This window comes from Staurois parvus, unplaced genomic scaffold, assembly GCF_062004578.1.
Source record: "Staurois parvus isolate SC_StPar_1 unplaced genomic scaffold, SC_StPar_1.0 ptg000020l, whole genome shotgun sequence".
Lineage (NCBI taxonomy): Eukaryota > Metazoa > Chordata > Amphibia > Anura > Ranidae > Staurois > Staurois parvus.
In genome coordinates this window covers 7063572-7077199 of record NW_028317816.1, presented here as the reverse complement: position 1 = coordinate 7077199, position 13628 = coordinate 7063572, and positions in this window count along the sequence as shown.

Sequence of the window (13628 nt, the reverse complement as noted above, 5' to 3'; positions counted from 1 at the left end):
TAAGCTTAACTTTCAACATGTACTCCTCAAACTTTATCTTGATTAGAAAACATTTAGAGATGAAAAAGAGGATTATAAAATAGGTTATCACCCCATGGCATTTGAGTTTACATGTGCCTCAGATGAAACTACTGATCTTGAACAAAAACCAATTATGAATCATTTCCTTCTCTTTAAATTTTATTTTCCACTTGTTTCCCATCTTTGCACTTTCAATATGGATCAGCTCTTTCCCATGTGTTATATTATTTGTTTTTTTCATTAGTTTTCATTGTGTTCTCATTATCCACTTGGCCTGTGGAAAATATTTTATTGGTAAATTATGAACTGTCTCAGTCTATCAGATTTTAATTAAACATAAAAAGGAATCAGGCTACAACTATGTATCATATGAAATGTATCTTTCAATTTCTAAATGTAGCTAGAAGAACAAATCATATTAATTGGATCAACTTTCATGTGAATTTTACATTATAGTGGAAAAATTCAAGATTTATTTATTGATGTGCAGGTGAACAAAGAGAATACCATCTTTCAACAGATCCAGAAAGCAATGAATCTCTGCACACATGTCAGCAAAGTTATATTTTGAAATGCCTCCCAGTTCAAGAAAGCAAACACATAGGAGTTTATTTACTAAAGCTGAAGAGTGCAAAATCAAGCTCACTTCTGCATAGAAACCAATTATCTTCCAAGTTTTATTGCCAAAGCTTAACTGAACAAGCTGAGGTTAGAAGCTGATTGGCTACCATGCACAGGTGCACCAGATTTTGAGTGAACGGCTTTAGTAAATAAACCCCATACAGTAAGCACTCACAAATTATAGGCTTGTTAAAGACCCTTACTCCTAACATTTCTAGTTAGAGGGACCTTCTTCCCAGAAAATATCAGTATAGTAAATGTTTGTATAAACACACACACACCGCTGTCTCTAACAGATAAAAGTTTATCTAAATCAGTTATTTGACCTATAGGGATAATGAAGACACATAAAATAGCAATGTAGGCAACTTTTACAGCAGTAAAAAAACTGACTTAAAGTGATATTAAAGGCCTGTTTTTTTTTTAAACAAACATGTTATACTTACCTGCTCTGTGCAATGGAGAAATCCTCCTCTTCCCAGATCCCCAACTGGCATGCCAGGTCCCTCCCTCCTGCCTATTGCCCTAATAACAAGCAGCTTTCTATAGGGGCACTCGAGCAGGCTTGCTCCAGAGCCACTGTTCTGTGTGTCCATTCACACATGGAGTGCAACTTGACCCCACCCCTCTCTCCTCATTGGCTGTGCTTAATAGTAGCGAGAGCTAGTGGCTACTGCTGCGGTAGGGAGAAACTCAGCAGAACTGAGGCTTTTGTGTACATCATTGGATCTGGATGGGGCTCTGGTAAGTTTTAGGGTGGTTGGGGGCACTACTGCACACAGAAGGTTTTTTACCTTCATGAATATATTGCACGAAGGTAAAAAGAAAAAACCTTAAGCTTTTACAACCACTTTAATCATTTCATATTTATTATTCCAAAAAGATGGGCAGTGCATATACAAAATTGAAAAAAAAATGAAAAAAACCCCCGAAAAGTCCTCCTGTGCTCCCGGGACTAGAAGAAGCATGGTGTGGAACAAACCCTGGTCAGAAATGTGAAACATCCCAGACAGCAATTGGGTAATGAGAGTATGGACAATTAATAAAGCCCCTTGCCAGGCAGGAAAAAACTTCCCTTGCAGTGCACCCCAAACACTCCAAGGGTTAATTGTTGGTTAAAACTAGGGGCAGAGGAATAAGGTGTACTATGTACTCAATCCTTCCCACTGGCAAACTCCTTCCATTTGTGTAACCAGTTCCCTTATGCCTCCTATAAGGCTCCCCAGCCAGTGGTCATATAGAGTGCAATGCAAATCCAAGTAGTCCTGCATTATATGAGTATGCCTAGGTCCTACTCACACCTTTAGCATCGGACAGAACAGAAGAGAGGAGCAAGGAACAAATAATGTATTGCAGCTTTTTTTCTCTACCTCCTAGACTAAGTGAATATTTTAGTGGAGGTAGGGGGCACTGTAAGGGTACATTTCAAACAGAAGACTTGATACTATTTGGGTTTACAGTGATTGTGAGCCTCATTCTCTCTCTAGTTAAATGTGAGACAATGGTTGTATACTCAGCTAATTTTCATAGGCATGGGACAAAAAGATTAACAAAAACCCTTTACCTTCTTATGCCAAGATTATTGAAGTCTAAATGTCAAGACCAATTTTAGCAGCATCAGTGCATGTAAATAATTTTAAATTCATGCATTTAATTTTTTTTTATTTTTTAATATTATAATTGCCTCAGATAATCATAGTATTTGGCAGAAGCACACTGCAATCTACAGGCTGATGTGTCCTCTGCAAGCTGAAACCATGTCACAGCTGACATAGTGATCACCTAATAAATAAGCAGTCAGAGGCAGCAGTGTCTTCTATTTCACACTGCAGATATAGAGGTATGAGGCTTGGGGCAAAAGAGTGTCTCATTAGCCTTATATACTAGAAAGTGCGATATTTAGTACCAAATGTACATTTTTCAGGATACTTAGGCACAAATAACTTGTAATTGTTCCTCACAACATAGCAAATCTTCACTTTTGCATTTAGGTCCACTTTATTAGTCTCTTTTACCCTTCATTACCAGGCAATTTTTCAGTTCTCAGTGTGATAGTGTGACTGACAATTACAACATACTTAGCCAGAAAAAATTGTAGCTAAATTAATTTTATATATTTTTTTTAGATATATACAGCTTTCATTTGGTGGTTTTTCATGTTTATTATATAAAATATAAAATACCCCAACATTTTGAAAATAAATTGTTTCCTGTACTGTATAGAATATATACAGTAAAAATAGTATAATTTTATAAATCTAGATCCAAATGTATTCTTTTACAAAAAAAAATATACAAAATCTACAAAAAATGGTATGTACATTTTTAAATCCAAGGAACTCTTCTAATGTTCTATCTATCACATTTCTTGAGGTCCTAAAGGGTTAGGACAGTACAAAACACCCCAAATGATAGTCATTTCAATAAGCTGATTTGCACACATAGCATGGGTATTGTTAGAACTACACCCAAAAATACATTCAGCTACTCCTCATGAGTATGATGACAACACATGTGTGAGATTTTTGCTGATTAGCTGCATAGAAGGGGCCCAAAATCCAAGGAGCTTCTTCAGGCTTTCAAGGGTCAAGCATTTGATTTTCCAACTGTCTATCAAATATCTGGAGGGCCTGTAGTCAAAGACTGTACAAACATTCTGAAAATTACCCTTTTTGGAAAGAAGATACAACAAAGTATTTAACAGGCATGGTCTTCTGAGGATTTTATTTTTTGTCACAATTTTTTTGAAAATTATAAAATGAAATGAAAAATTGTCAATTTACAAGGTATTTCTCACCTAAAGCATAAGCATATGCAGAATAGCAGTCTAGAATGTATTCTGCTGCTTCTCCCAAGCATAAGGATGCCACATGCGTGAGACTTTCTGAAATAATGCTCTATTTACATTAATATACATTTAAATTGGAGGACGAATATTATAGCAAGGTAAGTTAAATACAGTAACATGTTTTGTGGGACATTCTGGACAATAATATCACATGGTAAGACTTATTCTATTTTTTCTGCATACAATGCATTTTTTTGGATTGTCCTGCCTGTTTGAAATATATAGATGAGACCTGGAAAGTGCCTCTGATGCAAACTACTTACTGTAGCAGATTGAAGCCTTGGGGACATACTGTATAGTTTGATGAATTAACATTGTTATTATTCCATATATTTAAGGAAGGAGCCAGACCTTTCTGCAGATGTATAAATGATATACAAAATAAACACTTTTTAGTTATTCCCATGATTAATATCAGGATTGAAAAAAAACATTTAGTTCATGTACAGTTATAGGTCTTCACATACATTTTGTAGCATGGCTAGAATGTTGATTGATAGGCCTTGTTCACACAGGGCATATGTATCCATACCCCATGTAAGAGCCATGTTTACCCACACAGGGATGCACAGATGTTCTATGCATCCCTATGCAGGTAGTCCCATTGCTGTTAATCAGGATTATTAATGTTTTCAGTGTGTATATTTTTACCAGGGATTCCCTGCCAACAAATTAATGGGGTTGGGTGAATTAAATGGTTACTAAGGACATTCAGAGAGCTGGTACTTGCTTCTTCCTTAACAACCATTTACAGTGAAATAAGGAATCATAGCAGGAGAAAAACTGCTACTATACGTGATCATCTCCTGTCAAATGGGCTAAAATCTTAAACAAGAAAAGATTGGTCTGAATGTGTGTTTGGACTGAACCTTTAGCTCAGGCAGAAAGATGAGCAGTGTCAACTATTATTATTATTAAGGACATATAGTAGTTAATAAGAAAGCCAAGCTCAGGGCAAGAGGTAAAATAGCAAGGTCAGGTCTTGGGTCAAACCAGGGAGTCCATCAAGTCAGGGATATCAGGCAAGGCTGGTAACAGGGTAAAAACTAGGCAGAAAGCAAGAAGTGTGGTACATGTACTGACACATTCAACAAATTTGGGTAGTTGTTCTTGCCATCAATTAAAGAACCTGTCACTATGGCATTGACAGGTTCTTAAAAAATAACCACCCATTCACAGATTAAGAAACCTGTGGTAATAAAGATTGGCTCTGAACTGGCATACAGAGGTACGCCAGTGCACAGGATCGGGCATGTCTGTGCTGGGAAGCTGTCAATAAAATGGCAGCTTCCCACACAGGGCACTCTGAAAGCTAAATGTAAATAAAGGGGGTCAGGGATAGTGGTAATTTAAGTCACTGGGAGGACAGAGCTTGATGGAGAACTGAGAGACTAGTTTCCCATCAAGTTCACCTCTGATTGATGGCAGATGGCAGTGGACGAATTAGAAAACTACTATTGCAATGATTGCAGCGATTCGCTGACTACCACTGACAATCAACAGAAAGGCCGACCTAATGGGCAGCTAGTCTCTCATGTCCCTATCAGATGTCACACACCATACTACAAAATTCCTTTACCATGTGTCTTTCAGTGTGAAGTGTACAGTGTCTAGAGAGGGAGAGCACTGAGAAAGGAAAGACCAGTATGGACACTCTAATCTCAGATATAGGTTTCAACAGATTTATGTACCTGCCTCTGACAGGTACATGAATCAGGTGCAAGCACCATTATTTTCACTGCAATGGTCTGATGGAATTCTAAAGGGTGTCTATAACATTCTAATGAATTCCCCCACTGTGTCAGACAGTCAGGAAATACCAGCAAGTACAAGAGGGGAAATGGCAGTGGGACAGAAGGAGAAAGGCCTACTATGTATGCCCTGTGTATTTCCGGGAAGTTTTTTGAGCATAGGTAGTATGGCCAATGTCCATAAGTGGTTATTTTAATAGGCATGTACTGTAGGTCTTACTACAGTTATCTGATACTGATTCTGTATTTACAGTGAAGCTGGTTAAGAAATAGTGCCCACGAGGAAGGAAGAAGTGGTTTGCTTCAGCTCCACACTGGAGAGGCAGGAGACACTCAAATTATGATGAGGACATCATCTTAAGCAGCCCGCACATGGCAATTCTGAGTCACAGCCTACTTCCACCGATGGCAAGTTTGTAGCCGTTTGGCTAAATTAGGCTTTAGTGCTATCTATATATACGGGTAATATACCCTCACATTTTGGAAATCCTGTGCCTATTTACCTCATTTTGTGGAATTTTTTGAACTCCTATTGGAGGAATACATATACAATATGCTTTATATGTGTTGTGGCATGCAAAAACAGTCTCATATGTATTTTTAAGGAACTGCACTACTTTCTCATTATTGAGCAATTTTTGGAAACCCAGATTTGGGTCTATATATTTATTTATACATAGACTGTATCAACCAGTCTGGACTCTATACATTAACCACCTGGCTTCCCACCCCCATATTCACTTTTTCATCCAGACCTGATCTTACTTCAAGTGAGGAGGAGTCCCCTTGATCTTCTGTATGGTAATATTCAAAGATTTTTACCCTTATTTTAGTCCCATTCAGGTTTGTTGGTAGCTTTATATTTATGTCTCATATTTATACACTTTTAGAATCATTTACTACTGTGGATACATTTCCATTTGGGGTGGTTACCCAGGAAGGTCATATATCCATCCTTACATGATGGTCAAGTTTATGAGAAGGTAATGGAATAACATATATACCTGTTATGGGGTTGTTCTGTTATTGCATATGGTTAGTGCATATATCCTATTTTTGTTCCCTCTACTATGATCCTTTCTTTTCTGGTTTTCCATTTCAGGAGGTCATTCTTTTCACTGTGGTGGTTACCAAAACAATTTTTTGAAGAATGTTCTCCCTATGCAGATATCGTATGGAAAATATGAAAATTCTTTGATCAAGTAGTTAGGAACTTCATTGCCTTATGTGGATTCCTGATTGCCGAATCACTATTAGATCTGGAGACGCCGAATGTTTTTAATTTAGTGATTTTATAATGACTTGTTTACCATGTCTCTGTCTAACCTCCGTATGATCCATGTGATCGAATAAAACTTTTTTGTAATTACTAATCATATTACTCCGCTTGGATTTTCTAATAACCACTCTGTGTGAGCAGTATTGCACTTGTCATACTGCTATTTTTTATGTTACAGAAGGAGAAAGGCCTACTATGTATGCCCTGTGTATTTCCGGGAAGTTTTTTGAGCATAGGTAGTATGGCCAATGTCCATAAGTGGTTATTTTAATAGGCATGTACTGTAGGTCTTACTACAGTTATCTGATACTGATTCTGTATTTACAGTGAAGCTGGTTAAGAAATATTGCTATTGTCAGTTTTAGTTTTAGTAATGAGAATACCTTGTATCCATCAACCATTTCATTTACAACATCCTTAATCCTGATAAGCACCTAAGGTTTGTATACTGTATGTTTTTCAGTGTTATTAGTAGGTCATTTTTGCTTGTATTATAAATTTAGTGCTCCTTGAGGCACTGTTTTTCAATTTTTTCTTGAGTACACCTAATGCTGTTTTATGATGCACTTATACTTTTATTTAGAGGAAATGCAGCTGACATGTTGTGCTTACCCACAAGCTTATTTGGTTGCTATAAATCCATCCTAAAGTAAATTACAGTGATTACAAACAACACACTTAAACCCTGAGTCTGACTACTTCTGGAGGCAGAGATTTAGTTAACATCTAATCAACACATTCTTTTTAGATTGGTAGATTTCAACACTAGCGTTAATGTGTCACATAGGTGACATATTGTAAAACGATTAAATAAAAACGATGAATATTATTCCCATTTAATACATCAAGACCAATTTTCAGGGATAAATATCTTGATGCTAAGGATGGAACAGTGAATGCTTCTGGAAAATTTCATATATTATTTCATTGCTTTAAAGCCAATAAATACAGTGCCAGTAAGGAAATGGGGAGCAACATGTATAGTGTCTGCAAGATGAAAAGACTTTTGTTTTACATTACTTTCCAATACGTCAGATGCTACAATGTTCTTCCATTTAAGTTACAGTACTTTTGCTCGTTTCCTACCATAAGTATGTATTAATATATATTTAATTTAGAGGTCGAAATATAATAGTTGTTTTTATTTTGACAGCTAAAACTGGTCATTGAACAGTAAAATCTTTGATTTTGAACATCTGGCTGCTTGGTCCTGATCTGAAGTTCTTGATCATTTGTGCTGTCAGATAGGACTATTGTTTTCCTCAATCTTTCATTCCATTTGTTCCATGTCCAGACTTTGCTCATTTTATATAAATCAGCAACAAGAATGCATATTGACCCTCTTTTCTGTTTAACCTAATATTGCAAAAAATACTGATAAAGGAAAATGATACAAAGCTGGGATCCCTACCAAAAACTGGCAACAACAATCTTCCAACACAAAGACAAAAACCTTTTGGAATTTTGAAAAACACACATTTTAAGGAAATACAACCCCTATAATTCTCATACAAGAAAGAACTCCATATTGATACAAATATAGGGGCTGCCATTTCTGTTTTTTTTCAGAAGATGCTAGTTTTCTGCCTGTCTCCAACCTTAATATTTTCTGAGTAACTGACTAGGAACAAACGTGCCATAAGTAAAGTCAATATAAGTTGGAACTTCTGATTTACATGCTTGTTCTAGGTCAGTGACCCAGAAAGTATTGAGGTTTTTCCATTAGCATGATCTCCAAGCAATTAGTATTTTGAAAAGGAGCTTACCAATGGCAGTCTGAATATTTATCTTGGTAAAGATTTTTGAAGTGGAATTGTATCTACACGTGTCACAGCTCTTGTCATAATGTACATTATGAACAAAACTCTTGCACATTATGGCAGACTTACATTTTACTGTGTCCTCCTTCACTTATGTGAAAACCATGCTCCCTCTCTAAATCCTCTGTCACTTCTTCCAGTGTTCTTCCAGGACAAGGAATCTTCTGTTTTTAACCATTATGTGGTCCTTAATTACATACTTTCTGTGCATACACACAGGAGATGCATCATTTTGGCATATTATAAGTGCCAGGAATGCATATTGCACTGTGCATCTGTGGCAGTCAATGTAACATAAGAGAATGAGAAATTAACCACTTGCTTAGTAAGCCTATTCTGACACTTCTCTCATACATGTAAAAATCAGCTTTTTTTGTTTTTTGATAATTGCTTAGAACTTACAAACATTATATATATATATATATATATATATATATATATATATATATACATATACACACACATACACACACACACTATATTGGCAAAAAGATTGGGATGCCTGACTTTACATGCACATGCAGTTTAATTGCATCCCAGGGTTAAATATTGAGTTGGCCCATCCTTTGCAGCCATAACACCTTCAATTATACTGGGAAGTCTGTCCGCAAGGTTTAGGAGTGTGTCTATGGGAATGTTTGACCAATCTTCCAGAAGCGAATTTGTGAGGTCAGGCACTGATGTCAGACGAGAAGGCCTGGCTCGCAGTCTCCGCTCAAGGTGTTCTGTCGGGTTGAGGTCAGGACTCTGTGCAGGCCAGTCAAGTTCCTCCACCCCAAACTTGCTCATCCATGTATTTATGGACCTTGCTTTGTGCACTGGTGTGCAGTCATGTTGGAACATGAAGGGGACATCCCCAAACTGTTCCCACAAAGCTGAGAGCATGAAGTTGTCCAAAATGTCTTGGTATGCTTACGCCTTAGGAGTTCCCTTCACTGGAACTAAAAGCAAGCCCAACCCCTGAAAAACAACCCCTCATCATAATCCCCCCTCCACCAAACATTACACTTGGCACAATGCAGTCAGGCAAGTACCGTTCCCCTGGCAACCGCCAAACCCAGACACATCCATCGGATTGCCAGACAGAGAAGCGTGATTTGTTACTCCAGAAAACACGTCTCCACTGCTCTAGAGTCCAGTGGCAGCTTGCTTTACGCCACTGCTCCTGATGCTTTGCATTGCACTTGGTGATGTAAGGCTTGAATGCAGCTGTTCGTTCATGGAAACCCATTTGGAGATTTGAAGATCTTTAGATATTGACTCTGCAGACAGTTGGTGACTTCTTCGCACTGTGCACTTCAGCATGTGCTGACCTTGCTCTGTCATTTTACGTGGCCTACCACTTTATGGCTGAATTTCTGTAGTTCCCAGTTGCTTCCACTTTGTTATAATACCACTAACAGTTGATGGTGGAATATTTAGTAGCAAGGAAATTTGACGGATGGACTTACTGCACAGGTGGCAACCTATCACGGTACCAGGCTTCAATTCACTGAGCTCCTGAGAGCGACCTATTCATTCACAAATGTTTGTAGAAGCAGTCTGCATGCCTAGGTGCTTGATTTTATACACCTGTAACCATGGAGGTAATTGGAACACCTATAGATATATATCTATATATATCTATTTATAGATATATACAGATATATCTATATGTATATATTAACCAAAGGCCCTAAAGAATAAAATGGTGGGCATTGAAATATTGTATGTTACACAGTATTTGTGCAGCGGTTTCTCAAATGCAATGCTTTTGGAAAAAATACACGTTAATGAATTTTATTGCACAAAAACACAATATAATACCCAATTGTTTGGTAAAATAGAAAAGATAATATTACACCGAGTAAATAGATACCTAACATGTCACACTTTAAAATTGATGGAATGGTGGCAAACTACGGTACTTAAAAATATCCCTAGGCTATGCTTGAAAATCCTTTACAGGTTACCAGTTTAGAGTTACAGAGAAGGTCTGAGACTATAATTATTACTCTCTCTATAACATTCTATAACAGTAGTGATGCCTCATATGTGTGGTGCAAACACCATTTACATATGCAGGCGCAACCTCCTTATGCATTCGCTTTTGAGTACGATTTTTATTTATTAAAATTTTTCCCTGTCCGTTTAATTTCTAAATCACTTTTATTGCTATCACAAGGGATGAACAACACTCCTTGTGATAGTAGGGGCAGTAACAGGTTCTCTTTACTAAGAGATCTCTCCTCTGCCCTTAAAAGATCAAACCAAGATCAGTTTGAGCTGATGCTTTCACAGGCTGTTAAAGGCCTGTTTACATCAGACCAAAACTAGAAGTGATAAAATATTTCTCGCTTTGTTTTTCTTAGACCTTAGAGATGACCGGGGAAGTTCTCTATGGTCAGACAGCGCAATTTACAGCTTCGGTCCCAGGCTCCCCAGTGGGAAGGGAGAGCCCCGGGAAGGTGGAGGAAGGTGACAGAGGGAGGGTTACCCTCTTCTGCCGCATTGAAAAGACATCCAGCAGCTGATTAGCCACTCAGATTGCTTTTACTTTATTCAGCATCACTGAAAAGATAAATATACATAAAACTCTATTTGCTACTGTTTTTTTTGTTTTTTAAGTTTAACTTTTAAGTTCAGCTTTATTTTTGAAGTTTAGTTTGTTTTAACTTTAGTTCTGCTTTAAAGTGATACTAAAGCTTTTTTTTTATAAAATAACAAACATGTAATATTGATCTGCTCTGTGCACACAGCTGCTCCGATCCTCTACAATTCAAGGCCCCCTCTGGCGCTCCTGGCTCCTCTCCATCAAGCAGTGCCTCCAGAGAAAGCTGCTTGCCCTGGGGGCACCACTGCATGCATGCTCCCGAGCCGCTGCTCTATGTCGCTATAAGACACATAGAGCCATGACTTTGCCCTGCTCTTCTGCTCTCTCCTCATTCACTCACTGGCTGTGATTGACAGCAGCGGGAGCCAATGGGCTCCGTCTGTTGTCTCAGCCAGTAAGGGGGGAGTTCCCATACAACCCAGGCTATCGTGAACATTGCTGGATCAGAGGGGGCTCAGGTGGGGATTGGGGGGCCACTGCACATAAGTTTTTTACCTTCATGCATAGAATGCATGAAGGTAAAGAACCTTGAGCCTTTGGAACCACTTTAACCTCCCTGGCGGTATGATTATTTCAAATTTTTGGTGCTGAAAGCGGTACCATTATTTTGCATGGAAATTTGACGTTTTATATTGTAGGCCTGTAATTCTTAGGAATAACTCACTGAAATCTGTCCGAACAAGAGTCTAGTAAACATTCCGGGTAGGATAAAACTTGAAACACGAAATCATAAATTATAATTTAATAAATAATCATAAAAATAATAATATAATAATAATAATAAATTTAATTCAATAATATAATCAAACCAAAAACACTGAAATTTGAAATATAGCACCAAGTTCGCACATCGCTGAGCAAAGCCGCAAAATCGTTTTCAGTGTCTGATGATGAATTTCCCCACTAATCATTATCACTCAGTTCTGCAAGTGGTTCTAATTTACTATCGCTGTTCTCTAGCTGGTCTAAAACCGCTTTTGACCTAAAGGGATGCTTTTTGGATGCCATGGATGTTTCTCAGTTTCCAGGCAATAAGAACAGTAAAAATGTAGGCAGGGCACAGGACAAAGCACTAGGGACAAAATGTATGTGAAATGCTTTGATACAGGAATGTTTTACTATGTGATTTTAGTGATTTTAGTGAATGTCACTTTTTGTCGTTTTCAAATTTCCCGCCAGTTCCGTCTCCGTACGTCCCGACATCGCAGGGAACAGAACCCAGAAGACAGATGCCGGCATCCGCCAGATTACATTGCCGGGGACACTGCAGGAGGGACATCACGGGAGCGCAGGATATGGTAAGTGATCGAGGGATCGCGGAGCAGCGCCACATGGGATTCCCGAGTGTAGCTCGGGGTTACCACTTGTGGTACTGAAACTTTACCCCGAGCTACACTCGGGAATACCGCCAGGGAGGCTATGTCACTTGGAAAGGTTAGTTCTGCCTTAATTCACTTGGAAAGATTTCATTGCTGTCTCTCCAAAATGTGAATTTGTCTCAATAGAGGAAGTCCTCAATAACATAGATGGCAGCCACAACCAGAACCACAAAACACATATGTTTTTCTGGTATGCTGGCCATACACATAAATGTTTTCTAGCAGTTTCAACAACTTTCAATAACAAATACGGTCAAATGGATCAAGGCAAACTAACAGTATTCTTGCCATACAACAATAAATAAATATACAAATATATAAACGTTCGGTGACGAGCCTTAATCGTTTGAATTGGTTTTGTAATCAAAATCAGGTTTAGACTGCTACCAAATTGCTTTTTTACTTCACTAGTATAAAAATAAATCCTGTAACTTAGGAACAGCAGAAAGTTGTCCATTATTTTGAAATACTGTGCCTAAAAAGCAGATCGTGTTTATTAATGTAAAGATCCTGACCTTTAAATCATAAATTAACTACTGTGAATATGGAAATGCTTCTAAAACATACGTACTATGCATTTTGTTTACAGTAGAGGTTCACACTGTTTATGTGACAGAAATGCTCTTTATAAATGGAGCACAGTTCCACTAAAACTAACTTAGTGTTCTCGGCGTGCTCTTATTTGGACAGAACATTTCATTTGGCATAACGTGGTGGCCTTTCCTGCAGCATTGGACTGGGCAAGCACTGACTACGTCTATTCAGTTTGCTTGAGTGGAAGTGAATATAAACAGTAGATACACCCTAGTGAGAAAGGAGGTGCAATTCCCAAGTAAACAGAGAAACTGGTATTTAGATTTGCTCAATGATTCTTATTGTGCAAAACGGCTTCGCTGACTCGGGTATGTTCATAACCCTTCATTTCTATACTACACATTATTTTTAGACCTAGTGGTTGTGGCACCTTAGGACCCACACTGACCTTGGTGAGCTATCCACTTTCTGAGCTGTCGGAGATTCAGTTCAGGGCTCAGATGGCTAAGAGATATGCAAACATGGCTTCTAAAAGTGTTCATTAATTTCATTTAGCGTAATTGCATTTCCTACTTCAATATTTATTCCCCAATTAGCCAATTTCTATAACATTTGTGCGTTTGAAGGTTGCTTCATTAAACTCTTAGTGGCCTGTGGTAAAAAAAGCCCAAAATGGATAGACACCTTAAACTGCTTATTTTTACTACAAGCCACAAATAAAGTGAGTATGATTTCCCATGACTCATATCCTGATGTTATATTTTTCAAACAGAATCTCTTCT